The sequence below is a fragment of the Ambystoma mexicanum genome, chromosome 3p (genome assembly GCF_040938575.1).
Source record: "Ambystoma mexicanum isolate Mex_15411 chromosome 3p, UKY_AmexF1_1, whole genome shotgun sequence".
In the NCBI taxonomy this organism is placed as follows: domain Eukaryota; kingdom Metazoa; phylum Chordata; class Amphibia; order Caudata; family Ambystomatidae; genus Ambystoma; species Ambystoma mexicanum.
Genome location: NC_090925.1, coordinates 790073453 through 790098622, shown reverse-complemented (window position 1 = coordinate 790098622; position 25170 = coordinate 790073453). Strand labels below are relative to the sequence as shown.

Here is a 25170-nt window from a genome sequence, read left to right as displayed (position 1 = left end):
CAAGAAGTCGCACATGCTTCGGTTGATTAGAACCCTTCAAACCTCTGGCTGGTGACAACAAACATTGAAATAGTCCCATACGTTTTGTGGTAGGATACATGAGAAAAGCACCTTGGGAATGGGAAAAATGCACTGCACCGCTTTCATCAACTTCTTGAGTTGACGGTACACACAGGAACAAGGCATGGAACCCAAATGGAACACTCCATAATGCATGACCACAGCATACACAGTTGCAAAAGTGCCCACTCGTCTACATTCTCCAATGAGAACGCCGAAATTGCGCACATCGCCACAGCACCACAAAGCATCCACTGCTTCCAAGTCGAAATCACAATGAAAGCATTTTTCAACAGCATAGTGGAACAGATCTTCCACAAACTCGTCACCGACTACCAACACAATGCATCTGTCCATCTCTGCCTGCCACCCTCACTGTACACAGTAATGGAACAAAATGTTGCTGCCCTTTCCTGTGATGCACACCCGAGCACCTGATTGGACAAATCCCACAGTCCCATTTCCATTGGACAGCTTAATGAGAAGAGCACAATGTGGCACGTGCGCTTTCCCAAAAACTGCTACGCCCGCGCCCCAGCAACGTAGGAATAGTCGTCCTTCCCTTTCAACTATTGTTGCTCCACCGCTACCTCATTCGCTACTATTCAATAGTGACAAGCATCCACCAATCGCATCCAAGTCGCCATCATGTAACCGTGTCACTCCTGTACAACACTTCACTTGTACCGTTACACATTCACACTGCAAGTGTTGTGCCTTTCCAAAGCACGTCCCCTACAAAGTTCAGTAAAAGTATGCACGACGTCTCCATCTGTATACATCCACATGCCCACCCACAATGTGGCACGTGTAATCCTGACAGCACCGCAGAATCTGATACTTTTTCTTGATATTGAGGGGTGGGTAAATCGGGGGGAGCAATTTCAAGCACGGTAGGGGATTGGATCTTCCAGCGTGAGGGTGAAAAAAAAATGATGTCCTTTTTTTGTTACGTGCTTGGGAGCATTTTTACCAAATTCTGCTCAACGCTTCTTGCACAGTGTAAAAGAAAACAGCATTGCCAATGGCGCTCAAATAAATGCCATTTCTACGAAACCACTGGATATTTTGCGACGTCATGATCTCATAGTTGGTGGTGAACATCCCAGTAGTCTGCATAAATTCGCACATTCTTCTCTTTACAACACACCTTCTGACCTGTGGCTGTGGACAAATTACACCGGCATGGTTCCATACGCCTCGGTGTTATGCATGAATTGACGACCTTGGCAGTAGGAAAAATATGCAAACATCCACACGACATGTAACCCAAATGTCGACTTCCATAGTGCACCACGACAGAAATCAACGTCTGTGACAAAGCGCACATATCTGCAAAGGCGAACCATTCCACTGAAACTGCACACATACTGACAGCCCCAGAGAGCGTCCACTCCTTCCAACCCAACATTACCAGCAACGCCGCTTTGCACACAACACCTGTGCAAATGGCGCACAAAGCTATCACCGATGTTCTTTCTGGAGAGGAGTGCCTGCTAACATTTTTTGAAATATTACCGACGATAAGCACGGTGCGTCTCTCCATCTCTACCAACCTCACGACACAGTAGTGACCAACCAAGATATCGCCCCATCCTATCAACCACACCCTAAACACCTGATTGCCTAATTCCCACAGTTCCATTTCAATGCCCACCATGCTCATAATGGCAGGATGTGGCACGTGCGCTTTCCCAGCTACAGCGAGGGCCACGCCCCAGTAAATGAGACTATTTTCCCTTTTCACTGGCATTGTTCCAGCACTCCCTCATTGGGTACTGTCAAAGTTTCACACACACACGCACCAAACACATACAAAAGCTCTACATTGCACACTAGCATTTCTGTACGCCATTCCGTATTTACCCTTCAATACACGTCGCGTTTGCTTCCAAAGCACCTCCACCAGAACTTCCTGTTAAACCATCCACGATTTCAGCAATCACAAAGATCATGCGCGGCACCCAGCACACCTTTGTCCATGCACACATGAGTGTAGGTTTTGGCCACAACCACCACAGCACTATGGATCCATGTGCGCAGTGAACATATATCCACAAACAACATACGTAGCGGCACTTCAACCCAACTCCCCCACACCATAACACAGCCATCCACCAAAACTTATCAGTTAGCACAATCCACTAACATACCACAGCTTCCGCCACCCCCAGCCCCTCCCATTCACAAACTATTGTGTCACTGTCAACATACCCACACCATCTTCACAACATAGGGCGTACTACAACAAATCTACACATATCACAGTAATCAAGCACATATAAGCTACACTTCAACCATACCCTCTTCCATACTCACATTATACAAACACTTCTCCCTGTGGCCACACTGCACAACTTCTCACTGCACCATCTCCAGCCATACACCAAATACTGTAGCATATTCCAACTATCACCTCAACCATGGAACGAACAATACAGCCTTTTTAACTCACTTCTGCTGCTGTTGCACATGAACAATGTGCTCCACAACCATTCTCCAAATATCACCACCCTCTAACTGATGCAGAGTCAAAAAGTAATTACTGCCGTGGGTGTGCTGAAGCGAATGCATGGCCTTCGACCATGCACCCAATAGTCTAGGCCTTCAACACACCCACCGCAACGCAATTGCCCGCATGTCCCCCCTAATCTCTCTTCCCTTCTCCCTTTCTACACTCCCTCTCGCCCTCTTCCTCCTCACTGTTCCTCCTTCCCCTTGTGCCTCCTCCCGCTTCCGCTCTTTCCAACTCCTAGCTCCCCTTCACTGGAACTCCTTACCTCTCTCAATCCGCTCTATCCCTACCTTTTCCTCATTCTGCACCTCCCTTAAATCTCTCCTTCTCCATTCCCCGCCATGATTCCCCTGCCCCTCCCCCTATCCCTCCCCTCGTTTCCCCCCTTATCAGCTCCCTCCTCTTCCCTACCCCTCCATCTCCATCTCCCTCCTCCTCCTTCCCATTCCTCCCTCCTCTGCCCAGTTCTACTCCTCCACTCCCTTCCCTTCTTTCTAATTGCTCCACATACTGCTTTGTTGATCTGATTCAAATTGTATCTTGCTTCTATTAATACTGTTATTTCCGTTATTGATAAATGTATCCTGTTATAATGTGCAGCGCTTTGGTGTAAAGCGCTATATAAACCAAATAAATACAAATACAAATATCGCCAACTACCACAATCCACATACACACCACTGCCACCAGCACTCCTACCCAACGTGTGCACCACAATGGAGCCATGCAGTGAAAACTGCAACAGTTACCATAATCTACAAACAAAACACTGTCTCCGCAACCCTATGCACGTTCCTTCACCTACTATAGTCTTACCCACTTCCATTCACAAACTATTGTGTCACTCCCAACCTGACCACATAATGTTCACAACATTGGCCCTACTCCAACCACTGTGCACACACCACCCTCTACCTGATAAAGACTGAAACATGCATTGCTGCAGTGGGTGTGCTGACCCCCCTAGACTAGACCCAATAGTCTAGTCCTTCAACACGACCACAGCAACGCAATCCATGTGCCGTACTACCGCAATCCATCCACATAGCACAGCCACCCGTGCTCCCACCCAACCTATGTCAGGTGCAAATAACTCCACTCTCAAAATCACCTGCCACCACTGCCATGCTTAACCACATTCCGTGACCAAAAAGATGCAAGGAGTTTTCACGTTAAAAAGAAATTAGCATAACAATGACATCACGTGAAAATACAAAACACACTGTTGGCACCATTGAAGCATTCTAAAATGTACACAACCCATCAAACAGCGCAACATTAAATGATGTTCAAATGTTACACATGTACATTTCTGCATGGTAAGTTAACACCAAATGAAATTACCTAACTTCGCAGAAGGTAATCACACAGAGCTTGTAGGCCACCTTTCCCATTGATCTTTAGCAGCAGCCTGGCCAATACATATGTATTGTTGCAGTGCAACGTCACCACTGAATGACATGGAGACTGATACCCCCCTAAGTCTGATAGGCAAATGCTGTGTGATGGTGGTATGCTACGCCACTTGCCTTCAATGGTGGTTCACCTAAAGGGGTCATGTACCTGTCAGGTCAGTGGATTGGTCTGAGCCCAATCAATGTAATCACTCACAAGGCCACGGTACAGACAGACTACTTAATGTGTTCAATGCTTTGTCCTGCTAACTGCCGTAGAGTCGCAAAGCACCTACCATTGTAAAAAGCAGTACTGTCACCCAAATCGGTAGGCGGTAGCACTGCTGAAAAAGCAGTAGCCTACTGCCTAAATCTGTAGGTTTGGCAACTCACCATGGAAAAAGGTCACCGCAAACAGGTCTCCGCACAAGCTATCAGCCATTTACGACAGCTGCCTCCATTCAACACCAGGCAGTCGCCGTCAAGGTACCCGCCAATTGGCGCTATATGCACGAATACTGCAGACACAACTCAGTCTTCTTCCACCTCATTACATATGTCACATGAACCACTTTTCACTCCCCCACTCTTTCCATCCCTTCTAACCGCCAACACATAGCGTACAGTATATTTTCCAGTCCCTTTCGGCGCTGCACTGTCCTCCGATACACCATGGCGACGGTCCCGTAAACTTTGACGCGCAGCACGCTTCCCTTCAGCCAACCACCGGCCGCGTCCAATGTTCGCCGACAGCACGGCGTACCGCAGGCCAATGACACTTCGGTCCGCGGAGCGAACAAGGAAATGGGTCCGTGGAGCGGACCCAGATATCACTAATATTTTGGGAAGCACATTTCAGTCCTTTGCAACAAAACTACTGGTCGGATTTCCACCACACACACCAAAGCACGCTTTCTGACCCAAGCCCCCGCTCCTGCCACAAATTTGGTGCAAATCCGTCCAGGCTGTAGCCGTACGCGAAGTTTTTGCCCATTCAGTCTATGGAAAAAAAAATGTTTTGAGGACCTTCCTATAACTTTCCCCCCTTGCACGAAACCTCACCCGACTTGGCGAAAAAATTCAGAGCCGGCCATATACTTTTTTTTGCAAAAGTTGGTGAGGATTCCTCCAGGGGGAGGGAAGTTTTAAGCCGCCAAAAAAGTGCTCTACCTACGAATTTAGCAACTTAACCATAACTACACAGCCACTACCACGGGCCATGTAAAATATATATATATATATATATATATATATATATATATATATTATTTATTTAAATGTATAAAGCACGCTAATAGCCCGGAGGCATCGAGGTGCCGTTACTTGAAAGTGTCTTAGTTACAAGTTTTGCTAGTAATACAGGTTACAGTTAGTGTAGCATAGTTACATTGCGAAGGTAATATACAGCAAAGTTGTCAATTTAGGCAGATACAAGAGAAATGCCAAATTTCATATATATATATATATATATATATATACATACATACACACACACACACTTCCCTTTGGCCCAACTCACTCAGCAGGTCACACCCTGGATGTTGTGATCCTCTCATACCTCCCCTCTCTAATTCGCTCACCACGCCTCTTACCTGCAGTGATCACTTTCTCCTTTCCTCCCACCCTCTCTCTACCCCTCAGGCAGTCTTCAGCACTGCCGCCTACCGTCTCAGTCATCCAACCCATGAAGTGTGCGTCAGCAGAGGCTTTCGCCACTACTTTCTCTCCTCCTTCTGCACCATTGGCCGACACACCCTGACACAGCCCTATCCAACCTTCATCTTTCCATCTCCAACACTCATTATGTTCTTGCCCCTGTCATGAGGATCTGTTTGAAGCCCCAATCCAAGTGCAACTCTTTGTACGACTCAGACATCTTCACCCTCAAACACAAGAGCAGGGACTTAGAGGAAGTGGAGGGGATCAAGGGCTCCCGCTGACAAACTGGCCTGCCGCCTAATCCAAAGGTACAGACTCCCTGTGCTCACCAAGAAGGGTCACATCCAAGCTTGCATCTCTGCGGCATCCAACTCAGCCGAACTCTTCAAAATCTGCAACAAGCTGGCCAATCTTGCTGCAGTCGCTACCCTCCCAGGCTCCTCCTCCTCCTCCTTCTCCTCCTCCTCCTCCTCCTCCTCCCCTCGTTCCAGTCTACCCCTCCTGTTCCCTCCCAGGCTCCTCTTCCTCCTCTACCTTTTCTGTTCCCTCTCAGGCTCCACCTCCACTGTCCCCCCCCCTTCCTTATCCTCTCCCTCCCCAGTTTCCTCCTTCTCCTCCTCCCTTCTCTTCCTCCCTTCTCTTCCTGCCCTTGTTCTCCCAGACAATGTTTCTAGACAAGTCTGATCTATAAAAGTCTCCTCAAAACAGGTTCTCCCCTGTTCATCCAGAACGATCAAGGACCACATTGACACCGTTGCTCCAGCTTTGTCCGATTTCTTTTCTGCAATCACTCCTTTGCCACTGGACCCTTCCCCTGCCCTCTTAAGAACTCCCTTGTGCACCCCCTGCTTATGAAGCCCTCTGCTGATCCTTCCTCTCTGGCTAACTGTTGCCCGATTAACATCACTCCTTTCCTGGGCAAACTCTTGGAAAAGCTGTCCATCTCCCAGCTTAATCTGCACACTGAATCTGTTGGTTTTCTCCACGACCACCAGTCTGGCTTCAGAGCTGCCAGAAGCAAGGAAACTATTCTCCTTAACACCCGTGAAGAACGGCTCACTAACCTTCGTTCTGTACTCATTCTCCTCGATATTTTTTCTGCCTATGAGTTGGTCAACCATGCCATCCTGCTCAACCACCTCTGTAATAACCTGAGTATCACTGATCGGGTCCTGGCTTGGCTGTCATCCTTTCCCACTGACCGACCCAATCTGGTCCAACTAGGGTCTCTCCTCTCCTCTATATCTCTCCCACTCTCTCTACTTGTGGCGTTCCCCAGGGGTCCAACCTCTCTCCCTTGCTGTTCAACCAATACCTGGCACCTCTCGCTCACCGCTTCGCTTCCTTCTGTCCCAACGTTCCGTGTTATGCAGATGACACTCGGCTCTTTTCAGGCTCCAGTCAGCCACCTCTTCTTCTCTCATTCCAGACTGTCTGACCGCAATTCAGGAATGGTGTGCCACTAATGATCTCTGCCTGAATGCCAGTAACACGGAGATCCTGCTCATCACAACAACATCTCCCCCCTGTCCTCTCGCTGCTCCTACCTGTGAGGCTATGAACCTTGGGGTCATCTTCGACTCCACCCTCTCCTTCTCTGCTCACATCTCTGACATCTCTAAGAAGTCAAACAATCGGCTGCACTTCCTCAGAGGTATTCTTCCTTTCCTCACTTTGCCCCAGAAGCTCACCGTTTCCAGAGCTCTGGTCCTCTCTAGGTTGGACTACTGTAACATCCTCTTTCTAAATATTCCTGCCTCTATTCTCGACCTCTACAACTTATCCAGAACAGGACTGCGAGACTTGTCCTTGGCCTCAAGCCGAGGGATCGCATCTCTCCAGCTCTGAAGTCTCTTCATTGGCTCCCAGTGGCGGCAAGGATCAAGTTCGAGACCCTCTGCATGATTCACAAGGCTTTCTGGGGTCTGGGAACACACTATCTCCAACTCCCTCTTCCTAAACAACTCCCTTCTCGAGCTCTCCACTCATCCACCTCCAACTGAGGGTCAGACGCTTTTCCAAGCAGAGAGTTGGGAGCAGATCTCCATCTTCGGCTGGGTGTCATGATGCCCGCTCCCGGGGAGCCGGTTCAAGCCCTGCGTCCCCGAAAGTGGACATCCAGTCCCCAAGGAAGGACCCAGCAACCCCATATAGGGGCCCTTTGGACAGTGTCCTGGCGCCTATGGCGCCAGGCTCATAAAAGACATCAGTCCTGGCGCCATAGGCGCCAGGCTCATTATGGAAGTGCTTGGGTGCACTTACCTGATGCAGACCATGCTGCAGGATCCCGGCCTCCTTGAGGCCTGAAAGGAACTACTTTACCTGTGGAACTAATTTACCATCCGGGCGTGGTCGGGGAAGGATACATACCTGATTGGAGGAAGGATACATACCTGGAACTTCTTCCAAGGCTATTTAAACCCCACCCGAACAGCAACACGTGCTTCGCGTTGTTCTGCATCTAGCAGCTGGACGCTCACCGTGTCTGCTCCTGCATCCTGACTTCTGCCACGCCTGCCAGCATCCTGGATCACCTGCAAAGGAAGAGAAGAAGAGAACAGAAGAAGGAAAAGTCCTTACCTGCTAAATCCGCATCCCGGAGACATCTCGCCGACAATCCTGAAAAGGAAGACTTATTTAAAAGCTCATTGCGTCGATCGCTGCAGCGCCGCATTCCACTCACCTTTACAGGGCGCCTCCATGTTCAGCAGCGATCATCCGGATTCGCAGTCACGCCCCAGCGCCTAGGGAGAAAAAGACCAGAACAAAAGGTGAGAGAGAGAAGGGAATAAGGAAAGCTAAATCTCCATGTTAAGACTTACCTGTTGATTCATTCCCTCTTCATTTCGGGTCCGCGCCGCATCCTGGCATTTCCAGAACCCGGCCCCTAAGGGGAAAAAGAGACATCAGCGTTAATGAGCGAATGAAAAGACATTACCAAAAAACGCTCATTAAAGACTTACCTGATTTCTACAAGGATTTCACCTCTCATCTCGGGTCGGTGCCTGTTCCCCGGCATTCCGTACCCCGGCCCCTATGGGGAAAAAGACACTAGCATTAGTACATTAATGCATGGACACAAGGGGAACCTCTTATCAAAAAACTTACCTGGAAGCCAAGCAAGTTTGGTTCTCACCAATCCGAAAATCCAGTGAAGTAACTGGATACCAACACGCCCCTGCATCAGAAGCAGGATGGAGAGCTCGTCCTTCCAGACCCTAAGGTGAGACGCTATGAGGAATCACAGAAGGGTTTCGAGGAGGGTGAGAGGGGAAAGTGGGAGGCTGATTGCATTACCCCACAGACAGTTAATCCCCTATTTTCGCCTACAGAAGGATACTTCTGCGAGCCAGACAAGCCAGATGTGGGGGCCCGGTCCAGTCCGTCTTCCGAACCCTGCGCATCACCTTAGAAGAGGTCACAGCAGCGCGAACCAGGCCAGCGCCTCCGTGGGAGTCAGGTGAGCGTTACACTGGGACCTCCCTCAGGAACAACCTCCCTGCCTCTCTCAAACTTGAGCAGAACCACCTCCAGTTCCGGAAGCAACTCAAGACCTTCCTCTTCGCTTCCGCTTTCTCTCTTCCTCTCCCCTGCATGTCCAGACTGTTCCACGCACTGGCCACCTGGCTATCCTCTGAACTAGAGCCCTGGCACCTGCATGTCCAGTTGCACTTCGCACTGCCTCCCGGCCCTCCTAGCACTTGTGGTCTGTATCTGCAACCCTACAGTCCGTTATCTCCGCACTTATGAGCCACTGGTTGGTTGCACTTTTTTGAGTTACCTTCACTTAGCCTCACGCTGGCTGCACTCTTGCTTTACATGCACTTCTACCCCCCACACTCCTCCCCTTCCACTTTCCTGCACTTGCGCAATCTGAATGACAGGGCCGAGAAAGATAATTTTTTTGTCGTCCCTATGTTTCCCTTTCCTGATCTTGTCGCGCCTAGAAACACTTGTGTACAGGCGCGTTATAAATGCCATATCATATATCATTTGGTTTCAGTAAACTATAGTTCCTTGCAATCAGTTTATACAGTTCCGATACAGAATTATTCAATTCCTTCTTTCTTATATAATCATTCTCTACGTCTTTGTTCTTTTTGGGACGTATTCTTCTCTTTGTCCAAAGTAGTTTCATCCAACACTTTGAACTTTCTCCTGGGCTTCTCTGGCATTTGACACACAGCTCATACTCTTTGGCTTCTCTTTGGCTTTTGTCCCGGTTCTCCATACCCACCTTCTCTTCAGGGTTTCCTTTTCTATAACATAATTCTTCTATGGTTAACTGTTCTTGGCCTGTTTTGGTCGCAATATGAACATTCCAATCTTGAGATTTGTTTTTTCTATCATTTTTCAGTACATCACAACGTCCTCCTTGACTGGGATTAGTATGAGCATTCTGTAAAAATCCTCTTTCACTTAATTCGATGACAATGCTTTATCATCTCAGCTAGGACAAGTCGTTCCAGTAAGGATTCTCCACTGTCCCCCCTGGTGGGTCTCCCGTTTTCCCAGTTGCCGGCCAAGTTCAGGGATAACGTCACCAGGCTTGCTCTTCGGCTGGGACCTTCTCTACAGTTTGTCAGATTGGCCTCTTGTGATTCCTCAGTTCCCCCTATCGCTGTACAGGCATACTCCCTAGTATCTCCTCTGCCGGGAGATTTTGCATTGGATATGGCAGAGGGGCATCAGGGTCATTCGAGGAACATCTCGTCCACCACGGTTCGATCGTGGACAAGCTACCACTCAACCCTCTCTCAGGATGCCTTGCGTCCGCTTTGGCATCTCTACCCTTCAGTTTCTCGACACTGCGCATCCAACACGCTGCACGTCCAGTCTTCACGGAAGCGGCAAGCAAGTTTTATAACTCGCGGGCTTCGTCTCTACAGTCTCGTACGTAGCCGTGGGACTTCCCCAGCGCAATCTCTTATTTCTTTCTCTGTCTTTGATCAGTCTTCTTCATCATTTCTTAGTCAGAGTTTCTTGATGACAATAACATGTTACAGGGATTGAAATGGGATTTGTTGACAAGGAGCAAAAAGCAGCCCCTGGGTGTGCAGCAAAACTAGTTAAGCAGGAGCTACCTCTGCGGAACCAAGAGCTAGTAGTACAGACTGCACAGCAAAAAAGCTAACTTAGCGCCAAATGCAAACTGTCTTTCATGTTATCCGATATGCTCTAAATGTGTTCTTAAGCCTCCTTTATATAAATCACCAAACATGCATAGTTAATATCACATATCTAGGTTTATATGGCACCACTTGCCCCAGCCGTCAAAAGTAGATCCTGGTAGCTGTTGGTTTCAAGCTAACCAGGCTCCCCTTGGCTACAACCAGGAGCTAAAGTCCCAGCTCCTGACAATTTCAAACCCTGATGTATCATGTTCTTTCTAATTTTTGTTACTGGAGGTATTTGAAGAGTTATGGTTGGAAGGTTTCTTAGGGAGTTCCTCACAGGAACATGAGTCTGTGTCCCCAAAAGGGGGAGTCTCTCCCAGGGAGGTCGCACTTGCCTCAAACCCTGGGGAGGGTGTTGTGGAGCGGGCTCACCTCCCTAGCATCACAGGCAGGTTACCCCTTGGGAAAAAGGGATGAGTTCGCCGGATTCCTCACAGACATCAGTTGACATTGTGAGCTAAATGTAGCTGCTGGTAGCAGTTGGCATCAAGGTAACCAGATCTCCTAGGCTAGTCACCGGAGCCAAATGGCTCTCAGCTATTTCAACGCCTGAACCTGTAGGACTACACTTATTGTTAGGTTATGCTATCTGGTTTAAAAGAATGCACATTTGCAACAGAGTAGCTTCCTAGCTCTATACAGCCAATCCAACAGATACAACCTGAACTCTGCATAGCAGTACATGACATAACAGGTTTTAGTTGAAACAGGAGGGATTTTTAAAGCCTTTCTGAACTGGCAACGATAAGTGCTTTAATAGCCAACAGAAGAGAATTCCACAAAGGCACTGCACAAACTGAGAAGGAAGTCCACCTGTACTTATCAATCTGAGTTTGGGAATCTGAAGGAGCCACAATGAATTGGACCTTACAGAGTAAACAAAGATATACTTAATATGTACTCCTCATAAAATTAGGAGCCAAATCAGAGGGCTTTCTGCACTAAATACAGTGGCAAACTTGACCCCTTCTTCCACAGGGACCCAGAGTAATTGCCTCAACCTAACCGAGATGTGGTCAGATATACTCAAAATGCTGTAGCATCTAAGCTACTGTATTTTGAAGGGGCTGTAGTCAACTCAGTTGGTAGCTGAGCAGTCTGAAATATGTACTATTAGCAAAATACAACTGGAGTTATAATGGCCTGAACTTTATATACATATTCTAAATATAGAATATCCCCATTAAATGTTGGAGGGTGTAGAAACCAGGCTTCACAGCTACCCAAATCTGTGATGCTTAAGAGAGATTAGGACCCCCTGAGATGCTCTCCTACATCCAGACCTGAATTACCAGTAGGCACTCAGTAATGCGACTGGCAACACTTAAATTCTATTCGGTTACAAACAGGGCGACTCAAACCACCCACAAACTTCAATATCTACAGCAAGATATTAATTATTACTGAGTATGGAGTGTGACCGACAGAACAAAAGTACCCAGGCTTCATTACTGCATTAGGTAACGTAGGGGACAGCTCAAAGTTTGTGGAAGGACTTACAAGCTGATTATACTTGAAACAGAGGGTGGCGTCCTACCACACATTTTGGTATTTACAAGCCTTTTAATGTAAATAGTCCTTACTTTATCATGCTTTTCATTTTTTACAGGAAATGTTCTGTATCAATTAAGAGTGAAAAGATAGAGGAGCAACCAAACTAACCTCACACAGCTTTTAATTATTTAGCTTGTGAAGCAGTGCAATGTTCATTCAGAGCATCTGTATTTTTTTAAGGTTATTTTTTGCCTTTTCAATTATATAGAAAACATCTTCAGTGCATAACATAATATTCAAAACTGGTGCAGTAACAAAAACATACAATAGTACATATATAGATGTGTGACCGTTTTCAATACATAATTCTTATAACAAAAATTAAGAGAATAACGAACAAGTATGTCTGAGGCTTGTATTGATATTTCTCTTTCCCAAGGTGCCATTAAATGGTCAATGTAGCCAGGCTGTGGGGTGACCTAGTCATCGGTCAATGACTTAATATAAAATTAACTGTAGATGGTGCTAAGTGGGGATTACTCAAAACACCAAAGGTGTTCTATCCCATGACGTTTCGGCAGGTTGGTCTGTAAGCCTTCATCTGGGGCCAAGACCGGGTCTCCCTAGAGGAGAGAACATGCAAGATGGATATGGTTAGAGTGTGGCTCTTCTAGAGTGCTGCCAATTCATACATAAAAGCATGTGTATATATACACAAATCTAATAACTGTAATATTGGAAAAATAGGAGGTAGCCTATTGACCAAAAGGCTGCCCAGCCGTGAAACTGACCTGATCTAGTGGACTCTTAAATAAGTCTTCCTGGGATGCGGAAACAGAGTCTTGGGTCTTTTGTACTCCAATTTGCCAGGCAGAAAATAGCTGTCCCGAGGAGCTGTAAGTGGGCAAAAGAGTAAAAACCCTGATATAAGTATTGGGGTTCTTCAATTGATCTATGTAGATATCATAGAAAATGCAGAGGTAGGGTGAAGGTTACACGGGCAGTACCTGTGCTGTTGCTGTAGTGGGCTACTTGAGGGGTGAAGCAGTAGCGGTTGTTTTGGACATCTGAAGGCTGTGCATAGCGGAAGCCTGCAATGGAGAAAAATGGGCTTAGAAAGAAGAAGGGCAGAAGGAACTGGCATAGACATGCAATGTGGCTCGCTTGTAAAAAGGAGTCTCAGATAGTTGAAACAATGTACCTTTTCTTGGATGGAGGCAGTCATCGCCAGGAGCGTTGATAAATCTATGTGCGTGGGTTAGTCAGCCTCGTGTATATGTGGATCCCTGTAAGGAAACCAGAGGCGCAGGGTTAGAATGACCTGAGAGGAGGTACGCCGATAATCTTGGCGGCTCGAAAGAGGCCCCTTTCAGGAGGCTCGGTGGGGGTGAAAAACCCAGAGGAGTTGTGATCTTACCTAGTATGTAAAACTTGGTAATGCATGCTGCAGAATGTCAGTGAGCTCACAGGATTAGGCTGTGATGCAATGCCATTGCGTACAGCACTCGGTAAAGAGTGGAGAGCTGTGTCGCAAGGTAGAAGAGCGCATGCGCGGCGGGGCAGTGTCCCAGAGGTCCGTGCATGCGCATTGATGGTTGTCGTTAGCAACGGATGAGTCTAAATAGATGCGTACATGCAGGAGTCATATGGAGTGTTTCGCAGAGGTTTGGCATGGCACCCTAGGTGTGGAACAGGGGCGTGGGTGTAGCTGGTTGTGCAGTCCCTGTGATAGGGTGCTGTGAGGGTTGCTTAAACATGTATGAATATCTGATAAAGCATATATAGTCATGGATTTGATAGGATCTAAGAATTGTATATCATATTTACACGGCCAAGTGGCAGGTTGTGATACACAACAGTATGGCAAAGTAACATGAAAAAAGTGCTCCTCCATGTAGACTCCCACACATAAGTCGTCACAGATTAACTACTTTCTGGTACATGGTGCCGGTTTATCTCGGCTGCATTAGCAACCCAATGAAGCATATTAGCACCTGAATACTCCACAATATCAAAGAAACGTAACTAAATGAGTAACATACATGTGTCCCATCAGTGAACCCATACAGAGGCTTCCAACTAGTACATGATGGCTGGTTATCTAAAAATTAACATGTTCTGTCAACCCCAATTCTGTTTATAGCAGTGTGGGTTCATGTACATATAGCTAGACGTACTGGGGTTATAGTGTAAGAAATATATCAGCCTGCTGTCCACAGGGTCTGTTGAAGATCTAAGTCTTCTATAGACATTTGATGGCCAATTTGTCAATCTGTCAGTATGGGGTGGACGGAACTGCTTCCTTAAATCCTCTAGTTGTAGACTTTTATTTAAAAATCCACCATAGCGCTTTGTAATTCAATGCATTCGTGGCATTGATAGTGTTGAGGACTTTGTCTGCTACCCACCATGGCATGTCGTCCGGGATGTGCTTATATTCGAGGTAGTGTGACACTATTGGGGCTGTATGTGTTCTGAATCTGATACGCGATCTGTGTTCTGCAGTCCGTTTATTAACTTGTCTCTTAGTTTGACCGACATATCTGAGCCCACAACGGCATTCAATTATGTAGACAACATTGCTGGATTTGCAGTTTGAGAAGTGTTTGATACTCCATTCTCTATCTTCAATCATAAATGAAGTAGTCTTCTTGGTTAGTCTGCATACATTGCAAGTACCGCAGGGATGATGCCCCACGACCTCCCTCATACTCCACATCTCGGTCCTTTGTGATTTCTTACTTAGTCTGGCATGAGTTAATACATCTTTCAGGTTCTTGCCCCGTTTTAGGGCCATTCTTGTTATTGGCTCCTCCGGTAAACTTCACTGAACCAAGGGCCAGGCTTTTTTCATTAGTGCCTTTAGTTTTGTGGTGTTGGGTCCGAAGGTAGTTACACAGGTCACTGGTTGTTGTTCTACTGTGTTCCGTGTAAGGAGGCATTCCGGTGGGGTGTAATGTGCTCTTTTTTCCATATTTTTTACCAATTTTTTCGAATAACCTTGTGTTTGTAGTTTGGTCTGTAGGTCTTGGGCATGTTTTTTTAATTGTTCCAGCTCTGTACAGTTCCTTCTTAGTCGCACAAACTGTCCACAGTGTACATTTTCCCGTAAGTTCCTTGGATGATTGCTCCTGTAATGTAGAAGTGTGTTTCTATTTGTTTCTTTCTTATACAGGGAGCATGTCAGTTTGTTGTCTTTTGGACTGATCAGGTCAAGGAAATTGATTTCTCCATTGCTTTTGAATGTGAACTTAATTTCTTCCGTTTGCTCATTGATCCAGTTCAAAAAGCTTTCCAGAGAGGATTCGTTATCTTTCCAGATGAAAATAATATCATCTATGTATCGAAACCAGTGGAAGATTTTGCCCAAGAAAGGGTCGATTGCGTACAAAATGTATTTCTGCTCATATTCGGACATGAACATTACTGCCATGCTAGGGGCGAAGGCTGCATTGGTCGGCACGCACTCAATTGGGCCGAATGCATGTGATCCATACCTGTCAAGCTGATTGGCCCGAGAGGACCGCGTACCTGTAGTCTTGGTGGTTGGTCTCGCAGAGGTCGCCAGTCTGGAGTCCAGGAACTGATGAGATAGCGGCACGAGGAATCAGCCTCTCCACCACCCAAATGAGGAACTGGGTGAAGGATGGACCAACCCCCAATGTCACAAAGGCACTCTCCCAGGTAAGCGTGACAAGAGGATGTAGGCTCAGATGGAGGGAACCATAGTCCAGGTAGAGCTTGTTGTCCAGACCATGAATCTTCCAAGAACCTCAGTGCAGCGACAGTTGATAGATAGACCAGTGTAGCAGAAAGGTATTCGTAGTAGGCAAAGGAGCTTGGCTGGTGCAGATAGTTCCAATGGTACACAGGATGAGATTCAGAGTCAGGCAAGACAGGAAAGAGTGAGGACAGTTGGAACTAGTTGTCTGGCCAATTAGAGAACTGTAGGAACGTGCCCAAGATGGAACAGGGGGAATGCAGGCTAGTGTGGGATAAGTCCCCTCTACACAATGATGACTCAGGACAGAACTCCGGAATGGGCTGAGGGAAGACTGACCCAGGGCAAAACCTAGGTAGGAGCTGGAGGCTGGCTGGCCCAGGGCCGAACCCAGGTGAGGATTGAAGGCAGGCAGGCCCAGGACAGGACCCGGATAAGAACTGGAGTCAGGCTGGCCCAGGGCAGGCCACAGGTAAGGACTGGAGGCAGGCAGGCCCAGGACAGGCCACAGGTAAGGCTGGAGGCAGGCAGGCCCAGGACAGGCCACAGGTAAGGCTGGAGGCAGGCAGGCCCAGGACAGGCCACAGGTAAGGCTGGAGGCAAGCAGGTAAGCCCAGGACAGGCCACAGGTAAGGCTGGAGGCAGGCAGGCCCAGGACAGGCCACAGGTAAGGCTGGAGGCAAGCAGGTAAGCCCAGGACAGGCCACAGGTAAGGCTGGAGGCAGGTAGGCCCAGGACAGGCCACAGGTAAGGCTGGAGGCAGGTAGGCCCAGGACAGGCCACAGGTAAGGCTGGAGGCAGGTAGGCCCAGGACAGGCCACAGGTAAGGCTGGGCAGGAACAACGAGGAAAGCGAAGCGAACCGCGTTGAGACGCGGCCCGCTTTGACTCGCGGCCTCTTTTATGGGCCGCCGGCGCCCGAGAGGCCTGGAACGCAAACCGTTCCGTTTCCGGGCGCCGGCGAACCCAGAACGAGGCTTGGAAGGCAAGCCCCCACGGCGCATGCGCGGAACCGAGAGAGAGGACCTCCGCGCATGCGCCGAAGGCCGCCGGCCCTGTAATCCGTTGCTCCCCTCCCGGCGAGTCCCCAGACGCGAACGCGCGGGTAGACTCGCCAGGAGGAAATGGGAGCGGCAGACCCCAGTCTCCCGCGTGACATGACACTATGCCCCCTCCCAGGAAGACCCGGGGCCCCAGGCTTCCAGGGAAACCGTACGTAGAACTCACGTATCAGCCGGGGAGCATGCACGTGCTGGCGCGGTTCCCAGGTACGATCACAGGCCGGGTACCCCTTCCAGTCAACCAAATAGTGGAGCACCCCTCTACGGTACCGGGCATCACAGATCTCGTGTACCTCAAACTCAGGGACCCCCTGTACCAAAACAGAGGCCGGACGAGGAGAGGTGCGGCCATAATCATCGACCACATAGGGTTTTAACAGGGACACGTGAAAAACGGGATGTACACGCCAGGAAGAGGGTAGGTGAAGACGGAAGGCTACAGAGGACAACCGTTTGGTGATAACAAAGGGTCCCAAATATCGAGGGGCCAGTTTGACGGGCAGATTGCGGAGAGGCAGGTTCTTTGAGGACAACCACACCTTGTCGCCCTCCTGGAAATTAGGTTCTGCACTCCTCTTCCTGTCTGCCTGTCTCTTCATCCGATCCTTGGCTTCACTTAAGATCTTGTGTGCAAGTTCTTGCTGTTCCCGGATGTGTAAGACCAGACCATCAGCAGAGGGAACAGTACTAGATGGAACTGGTTGAAAAGGCATTAACCGAGGATGTAGACCAGTGGAACAGAAGAATGGGCTGACTCCAATGGAGGCATGAACAGTGTTGTTGTAGGATACTTCGGCCAGATCTAGCCCACCTTTCCAATTAGACTGTGTGGCATTGGCAAAACAGCGGAGGTACCCCTCCAAAGTCTGATTGGTCCTTTCGGTTAGCCCATTTGTCTGTGGGTGATAGCCTGAGCTTAGAGCTCTATGTATTCCCAGATGACCACACACCTGTCTCCAAAATGATGAAAGGAACTGGGTACCTCTATCCGATATGATTTTCTCCGGTAGGCCGTGCAACCGGTAGATGTCGTGCAGAAACGCTGAAGCCATTTGAGTAGCTGTAGGGATTTTCCGGAATGGGATGAAATGGGCCAGTTTGGTGAAGCTGTCCACAACCACCATTATACAGGTGTACCCTTCAGATGGAGGCAAATCCACAATGAAATCGGTGGCGATGGTATGCCATGGATAGGGAGCCACTTCGGTGGGCATTAACAAACCCAATGGTCGTCTTCTGGGAACCTTGCACTGGGCACATATTGGACAGCTGTCAATGTACTTCTGGACCTCGGTCGCCCAACCAGGCCACCAGAACTGTCGGGATATCAACTCTCGAGTGGCTCTGACCCCGCGATGTCCTCCTATGGGTGAATCATGGAATCCGTGTAGAATGCCCCTTCTAATGGCTCCTCTGGGTATGTAGAGTCTTCTTTGAAAAAACAACAGTCCGTCTCGTTCTGATACTAGTTGCCGACTAAGAAGGGACGTTCTTTCTGGGTCCGACCGAGTGGCTTCCGCGATGGACTTAAGGTGAGAGGACAAGGCCAGCAGAAAATGGCGAGGAGAAATCAGTGGCTGTTCTGGACAGGGCGTCCCATCTACGTTTTCCAGGGACCTGGAAAGCGCATCCGCTTTCGTATTGGAGGTTCCCGGGATATAAGTAACATGGAACTCAAACGGAGAGAAGAAGAAGGCCCACCGGGCTTGACGAGGAGTCCGACATTGCAGAGAGCGAAGATATTGCAGATTGCGATGGTCTGTCCGCACCTCCACAGAAAAGCGTGCTCCGAGGAGAAAATGTCTCCATTCCTCGAATGCGGTCTTGATGGCTAACAGTTCCCTTTCAATCACCGCGTAGTTTCGTTCGCTGGGACTCAACTTGCGAGAATAATAGGCTACTGGATGTTCTACCAACGTGATAGGATCTTTCTGAAGAAGGACTGCCCCTACAGCAAAGCTGGAAGCATCGGCCTCCACTATGTAAGGCAACTCTTCCTGGGGATGGCGCAGGATCGGGGCAGCCATAAAGGCCGACTTCAATACGTCGAAAGCCCGGGAAGCCACGAGATCCCATTCGAACGTGATCTTGCTGCTGGTTAGCCTGGTGAGGGGCGCCGAGATCTGTGAGAACTGTGGGATAAAGCGCCTGTAAAAGTTTGCGAATCCCAGGAAGCGTTGGAGAGCCTTGATATCGTGTGGATGTCTCCATTCTTGTATGGCTCGCACCTTCTTGGGATCCATCCCAATGCCTTCTTGATTGATAACAAATCCCAAGAATTCAATGCTGGGTTGGTGAAAGCTACATTTCTCCGCTTTGGCGAACAGGTTATTGACGGACAGCCGATGAAGGACCTCACGAACATGTTCCACATGCTCGTCTAAGGATTTAGAGAATATCAATATGTCGTCCAGATAAACCCAAACGGATAATCCTAACAGGTCACCAAAGATGTAGTCCATGAATCGTTGAAAAACAGCGGGAGCATTACATAGGCCGAAAGGCATAACCCTGTATTCAAAATGCCCAAAAGATGTCTTGAAAGCTGTCTTCCACTCGTCCCCACTCCTGATGCGCACCAAATGATAAGCTCCGCGGAGGTCCAATTTGGAGAAGATTCGCGCAGTATGCAGGGTTTCAAGGATACTGCGAATTAAGGGTAAAGGATACCGGTCCTTGGCTGTTATGTCATTCAACTGCCGGTAGTCGACACAGGGTCTCAATGTACCTTCTTTTTTCTTTACAAAAAACAGGGGGAATCCTGCAGGCGATTTCGATGGCACAATGTACCCCTTTTCTAGACTCTCCGACAAATACTCCTGAAGAACTAGCTTCTCGTCACGTGTCAAAGCATATAGTTTCCCATGGGGAATAACGTGGTCCGGTAGCAGGTCAATGGAGCAATCAAAAGAACGGTGTGGAGGAAGGGGTATGTTGCCAGGTTCAGAAAACACTTGTTTGAATTCGGAATATTCCTGTGGGACCAGAGACGTGGAACATAGATGAACCCCATTGCTGTCCGTTATTAGTGAAGTCGAGACGGTCCTGGTGGGAACCGGTAGCTTGCATTCTTGAGCACACCGTTCGGATGAAAAGGTCAAGGTCTGGGTTCTCCAGTCTATCAAAGGATTGTGGTGTTGCAACCAAGGTAATCCCAAAACCATCTTATAGTTCGGTGACTTGATAACATCAAAGGCTAGTTCCTCGTAATGATCAGCAATCAGAAGGGTCAGTCCAACTGTGAACTGTCTAACGGGTCCAGAAGACAAGGGAGTACCATCAATAAGCTCCACCGACAGAGGCGTGTGTCTGGAAACGAGTGGTATCTTATGTCTGGTGACGAACGTTTCGTCGATGTAATTGCCGGAAGCCCCACAGTCCAGTAGACCGGATACTTCCAGGTTCTTGTCTGGTAGTTTAATTCGGACCTTCAGGGTCTGTAGTACCGCTGGTTGCATGGGCAGACGTATAGAACAAATAACAGAAGGGTCTGAGGAAGGAATGGGACCTGTCGTTGCCCTTCCTGTATACGACAGGTCTCCTAGTTTCCCGACTTCTTCTTCTGCGGACGCAAAGGACACGTACCCAAATAATGTCCAGCTGCTCCACAGTAAAGACACAAACGCAAAGACCTCCTTCGTTTCTTCTCTTCTTCCGTCAAAGGTCCCCTCATGGCTCCTACTTGCATGGGCTCAGGTCCGGACTCGGTCGACCCAAACGAACCAGCAGGTGTGTTGGTTGTCCGGGGACCGCTTCTGTCAAGCCGACGTCTCTCAGCCTTTCGTTCGGCTAGCCTTTGGTCGATTCGGAGTACTTGATCGATCAAGAGTTGAAGGCTCTCGGGTTCAGGGTTGTGAAGTAACTCATCCTTGTACTCCTCTCTCAGGCCTCGACGAAACAGTGTCTTCTGTGTAATTTCGGGCCACTGGGAGTCAGTAGCCAAAAGTCGGAAACGGCTGATGTAGGTGATGACGTCATTGCTTCCCTGTTTGTAGTCCATCAATTGATTCTGTGCAACGGAGGCCAGGTTCGGCGTCTGAAATACCTCAAGAAAGGCCTTTTCAAAGGCAGCAAAGTCATTCAAAATAGGACTGTTCGTAACCACAAACGGAGTTGCCCAAGCTAATGCGTTCCCAGTTAGGTTCCCCAAGATGTAACCAATCTTGGCCCTATCAGTGTTGAAGTAGGTAGACCTGAAGAGAAAGTGTATTCTGCAGTGGTTACAAAACTCCGCCACCCGTCTAGGGTCTCCGTCGAATTTGATGGGTGTTGTATGAGCCAATGATCCCTCTCCTTGAGAGGTACTAGGTGCTCCTTGCGTTATCATTTGTCGTAATGTTTGATTCTCCTGACGCAGGGCGGTCATCTCGGCCCTGAGCGCTAGCAACTCGTTCCTCATGTCCTGCGATTCATCCATCTCTGAATCAGGAGGAAGGCGTCTCAATCTGTCAAACTGATTGGCCCGAGAGGACCGCGTACCTGTAGTCTTGGTGGTTGGTCTCGCAGAGGTCGCCAGTCTGGAGTCCAGGAACTGATGAGATAGCGGCACGAGGAATCAGCCTCTCCACCACCCAAATGAGGAACTGGGTGAAGGATGGACCAACCCCCAATGTCACAAAGGCACTCTCCCAGGTAAGCGTGACAAGAGGATGTAGGCTCAGATGGAGGGAACCATAGTCCAGGTAGAGCTTGTTGTCCAGACCATGAATCTTCCAAGAACCTCAGTGCAGCGACAGTTGATAGATAGACCAGTGTAGCAGAAAGGTATTCGTAGTAGGCAAAGGAGCTTGGCTGGTGCAGATAGTTCCAATGGTACACAGGATGAGATTCAGAGTCAGGCAAGACAGGAAAGAGTGAGGACAGTTGGAACTAGTTGTCTGGCCAATTAGAGAACTGTAGGAACGTGCCCAAGATGGAACAGGGGGAATGCAGGCTAGTGTGGGATAAGTCCCCTCTACACAATGATGACTCAGGACAGAACTCCGGAATGGGCTGAGGGAAGACTGACCCAGGGCAAAACCTAGGTAGGAGCTGGAGGCTGGCTGGCCCAGGGCCGAACCCAGGTGAGGATTGAAGGCAGGCAGGCCCAGGACAGGACCCGGATAAGAACTGGAGTCAGGCTGGCCCAGGGCAGGCCACAGGTAAGGACTGGAGGCAGGCAGGCCCAGGACAGGCCACAGGTAAGGCTGGAGGCAGGCAGGCCCAGGACAGGCCACAGGTAAGGCTGGAGGCAGGCAGGCCCAGGACAGGCCACAGGTAAGGCTGGAGGCAAGCAGGTAAGCCCAGGACAGGCCACAGGTAAGGCTGGAGGCAGGCAGGCCCAGGACAGGCCACAGGTAAGGCTGGAGGCAAGCAGGTAAGCCCAGGACAGGCCACAGGTAAGGCTGGAGGCAGGTAGGCCCAGGACAGGCCACAGGTAAGGCTGGAGGCAGGTAGGCCCAGGACAGGCCACAGGTAAGGCTGGAGGCAGGTAGGCCCAGGACAGGCCACAGGTAAGGCTGGGCAGGAACAACGAGGAAAGCGAAGCGAACCGCGTTGAGACGCGGCCCGCTTTGACTCGCGGCCTCTTTTATGGGCCGCCGGCGCCCGAGAGGCCTGGAACGCAAACCGTTCCGTTTCCGGGCGCCGGCGAACCCAGAACGAGGCTTGGAAGGCAAGCCCCCACGGCGCATGCGCGGAACCGAGAGAGAGGACCTCCGCGCATGCGCCGAAGGCCGCCGGCCCTGTAATCCGTTGCTCCCCTCCCGGCGAGTCCCCAGACGCGAACGCGCGGGTAGACTCGCCAGGAGGAAATGGGAGCGGCAGACCCCAGTCTCCCGCGTGACATGACAATACCTTAGTCACATTAGCCATCGGGAATCCTGCCTGATATTGATCTAGAATCTCGTTGCAACCACAAAATAGGCCAGCGGTTTCTGACCGACTGCTTTCTCAGTTAACTTGAAAAGCAAGATTGAGATGGGTCGATAAAATGGAATGATTGGAAGGAGATTCCTTCAACAGAGGAGCGACTACTGCTGAATTTAAACATAGCCTGTTTTGAGAAATGGTGAAAAATTCCAAATACCAGCTCAAAAGATATTATGAAGAGTTGAAGTTTTGGAAATAGTAGGAGGGCAATGGTTCTTAAACTGGAGGGATTATTGCCTTCCATTAGTTATTAAAATGCAACCAGTGTGTGGATGGTAAAAATTGTGATGGGCCGGGACTAAGCAGAGAAAGTACCCGATTAATATTGCTCAACTCTGAGAAAGATCTTGTAGATTTGTTGGCTTCATTACAAAAGAAAAGAAGCAATTAGCTTCTCACAGCTGTGGAGTAGAGTCACTATGCTTTGAATTTCCGGAGGTTCTCCAAATCCTCAAATTGTACAGAAAGAGTTCCCTTTGGGAACTTCCTACTGACACTAAACCATCATAAAACACATGTTCTTTGCAATTAGGATTGGTTTTGTACATTTTCAAGTAAAAATCATACATTTCAATTAATCTTGCAGACGACAGATCCATCTCACTGTCATTTCCAGTTTTCATTTTTCAACTTTAAAGGTTCTCGTGTAAACTAGTTAATGCCCTTGGCTCTGGAAGTACATTAACTTTTAAAGGAATCCAAATGGTCTAAGGCAGCATTTAAGGGCCCCAAGAATCAATCCTAGCCAGACAATGGTATCCTCACACCCGCTGAAGCACACACTGAAAAGTAAATCCACACTTAAGTAAAAATGAGCTCAAGAGTATTGATAGAAAGTTTGAAGAGTACTGCTGTGTATGAATTACAGTGCTACGTGAAAGCAAGATCATTATTTAGATGTGAATGAGAGTGCGGCCCCCTTACTGCTGGGATCCAACCTGCGGAGGACTTGCCCCCCCAACAATGGAAAATAAAAAACAAAACAAAAAAAGAAAAAAACAAGACTATATAGCCTGTGCCAAACAAACAAAAAACCTACACTCTTACTACCCCAATTCAGAACAAAAATACTAAAGACATGCTGTCCCTAGCAATATGTCCAAGTGTTGCACCTCTCCCTAATTAAAAATGAGGGAAAGAGTGACAATAAAACATTTGCCGAGTGCTGCTTTATACGAATTAACGTTTTATGTGCCTGCAAGATAATCCTTTAAACGTGAAGGTGAGCACAGGTGCCTCCTTTCCTGCATCTAACCCCAGGGAGGACCTGCCACCTCATGGGAAAGAAAAAAACAGCTCAATTTGCTTCACCTCATCCATTGCCAACAAAAACAAAACACACTTCAAGGTAATGAAGAACTGCATCAACTGCCTACACAAACCCGTAATATTGCAGTCTGTAGAAAGTCAATGCCATTATTTATTGAAAGAAATGGACCAAATCAGACAACCACATTACTATAAACATCCGTTCAGTCCTCTCGCAGGACATACAAAGATGAACAAATTTGAACATTTCCCTGGAAGAACTGGACACCATGCTCACCACCCTCTAAGACACCACCTACCACAACATCTTATCCATAAGCATTATTAAATCTATGACTGGGGAAGAGAATAACCCCCTCCTCCACTTTATCAATGCGCAGCAAAAAGGCATCTTTTCAGATGCTCTGAAGACATGCTAGATCCTCACTGGATTTGGGCAACTTTACCTGTAGGGCAACTGTCGCTCGGCAGCAAAATCATAGAAAAAATTAATTATTTCGCTGTACGAGCACATCCTTCTACAATACTAGCAGTCAGATTTCCAGCTTTGATGCTCTAGTGAGACAGGTCCTTAACCTTGTCCACAGAGGTAAAGCACATCGCTCCAGGTCCAAGGAGGGGGGCGGGGGAGGGGGGAGGTCGGAGAGACCCTGGTCCCAAGGAAAGATCCAGTAAACAGACCCTTGTCCCAGACACCCCAACTCCCCCCCCCCTTTTGTGGCTGCATGCGTTTAAAGAACCATATCTCTAGACTGGTCTCCGGATGCCTATGCCCATCAGTGTTTTTGCCATTTCGAAAGACCGAAAATGTGGAGGGAAGGGTGGAGGGGGGAGGTTGTGCTGAAAAACCAGAACAACCAAAGCAGTTGCCTACCCAAACGAAGCAACGATCTAGCGCTGCAGGGAACTGA

At 48.6% G+C, this 25170-nt stretch overlaps 1 protein-coding gene across 4 annotated transcripts in view; it reads right to left on the bottom strand.

Moving 5' to 3' along the window:
* Positions 1-25170, bottom strand: part of LOC138580891 (uncharacterized) — a 414120-nt gene that overhangs the window by 76077 nt on the left and 312873 nt on the right. Inside the window, exons 1-3 of one of the 4 annotated variants that reach the window (XM_069651789.1) lie at positions 13501-13589; positions 13307-13390; positions 13091-13193 (exon numbers count right to left, since the gene is read on the bottom strand). The exons of the other annotated variants lie outside the window; for them this stretch is intronic. The gene's annotated coding sequence lies outside the window, so the exon portion shown is untranslated. Of the gene's footprint in view, positions 1-13090; positions 13194-13306; positions 13391-13500; positions 13590-25170 lie in introns of those variants that run through there. 4 annotated transcript variants of the gene reach the window in all.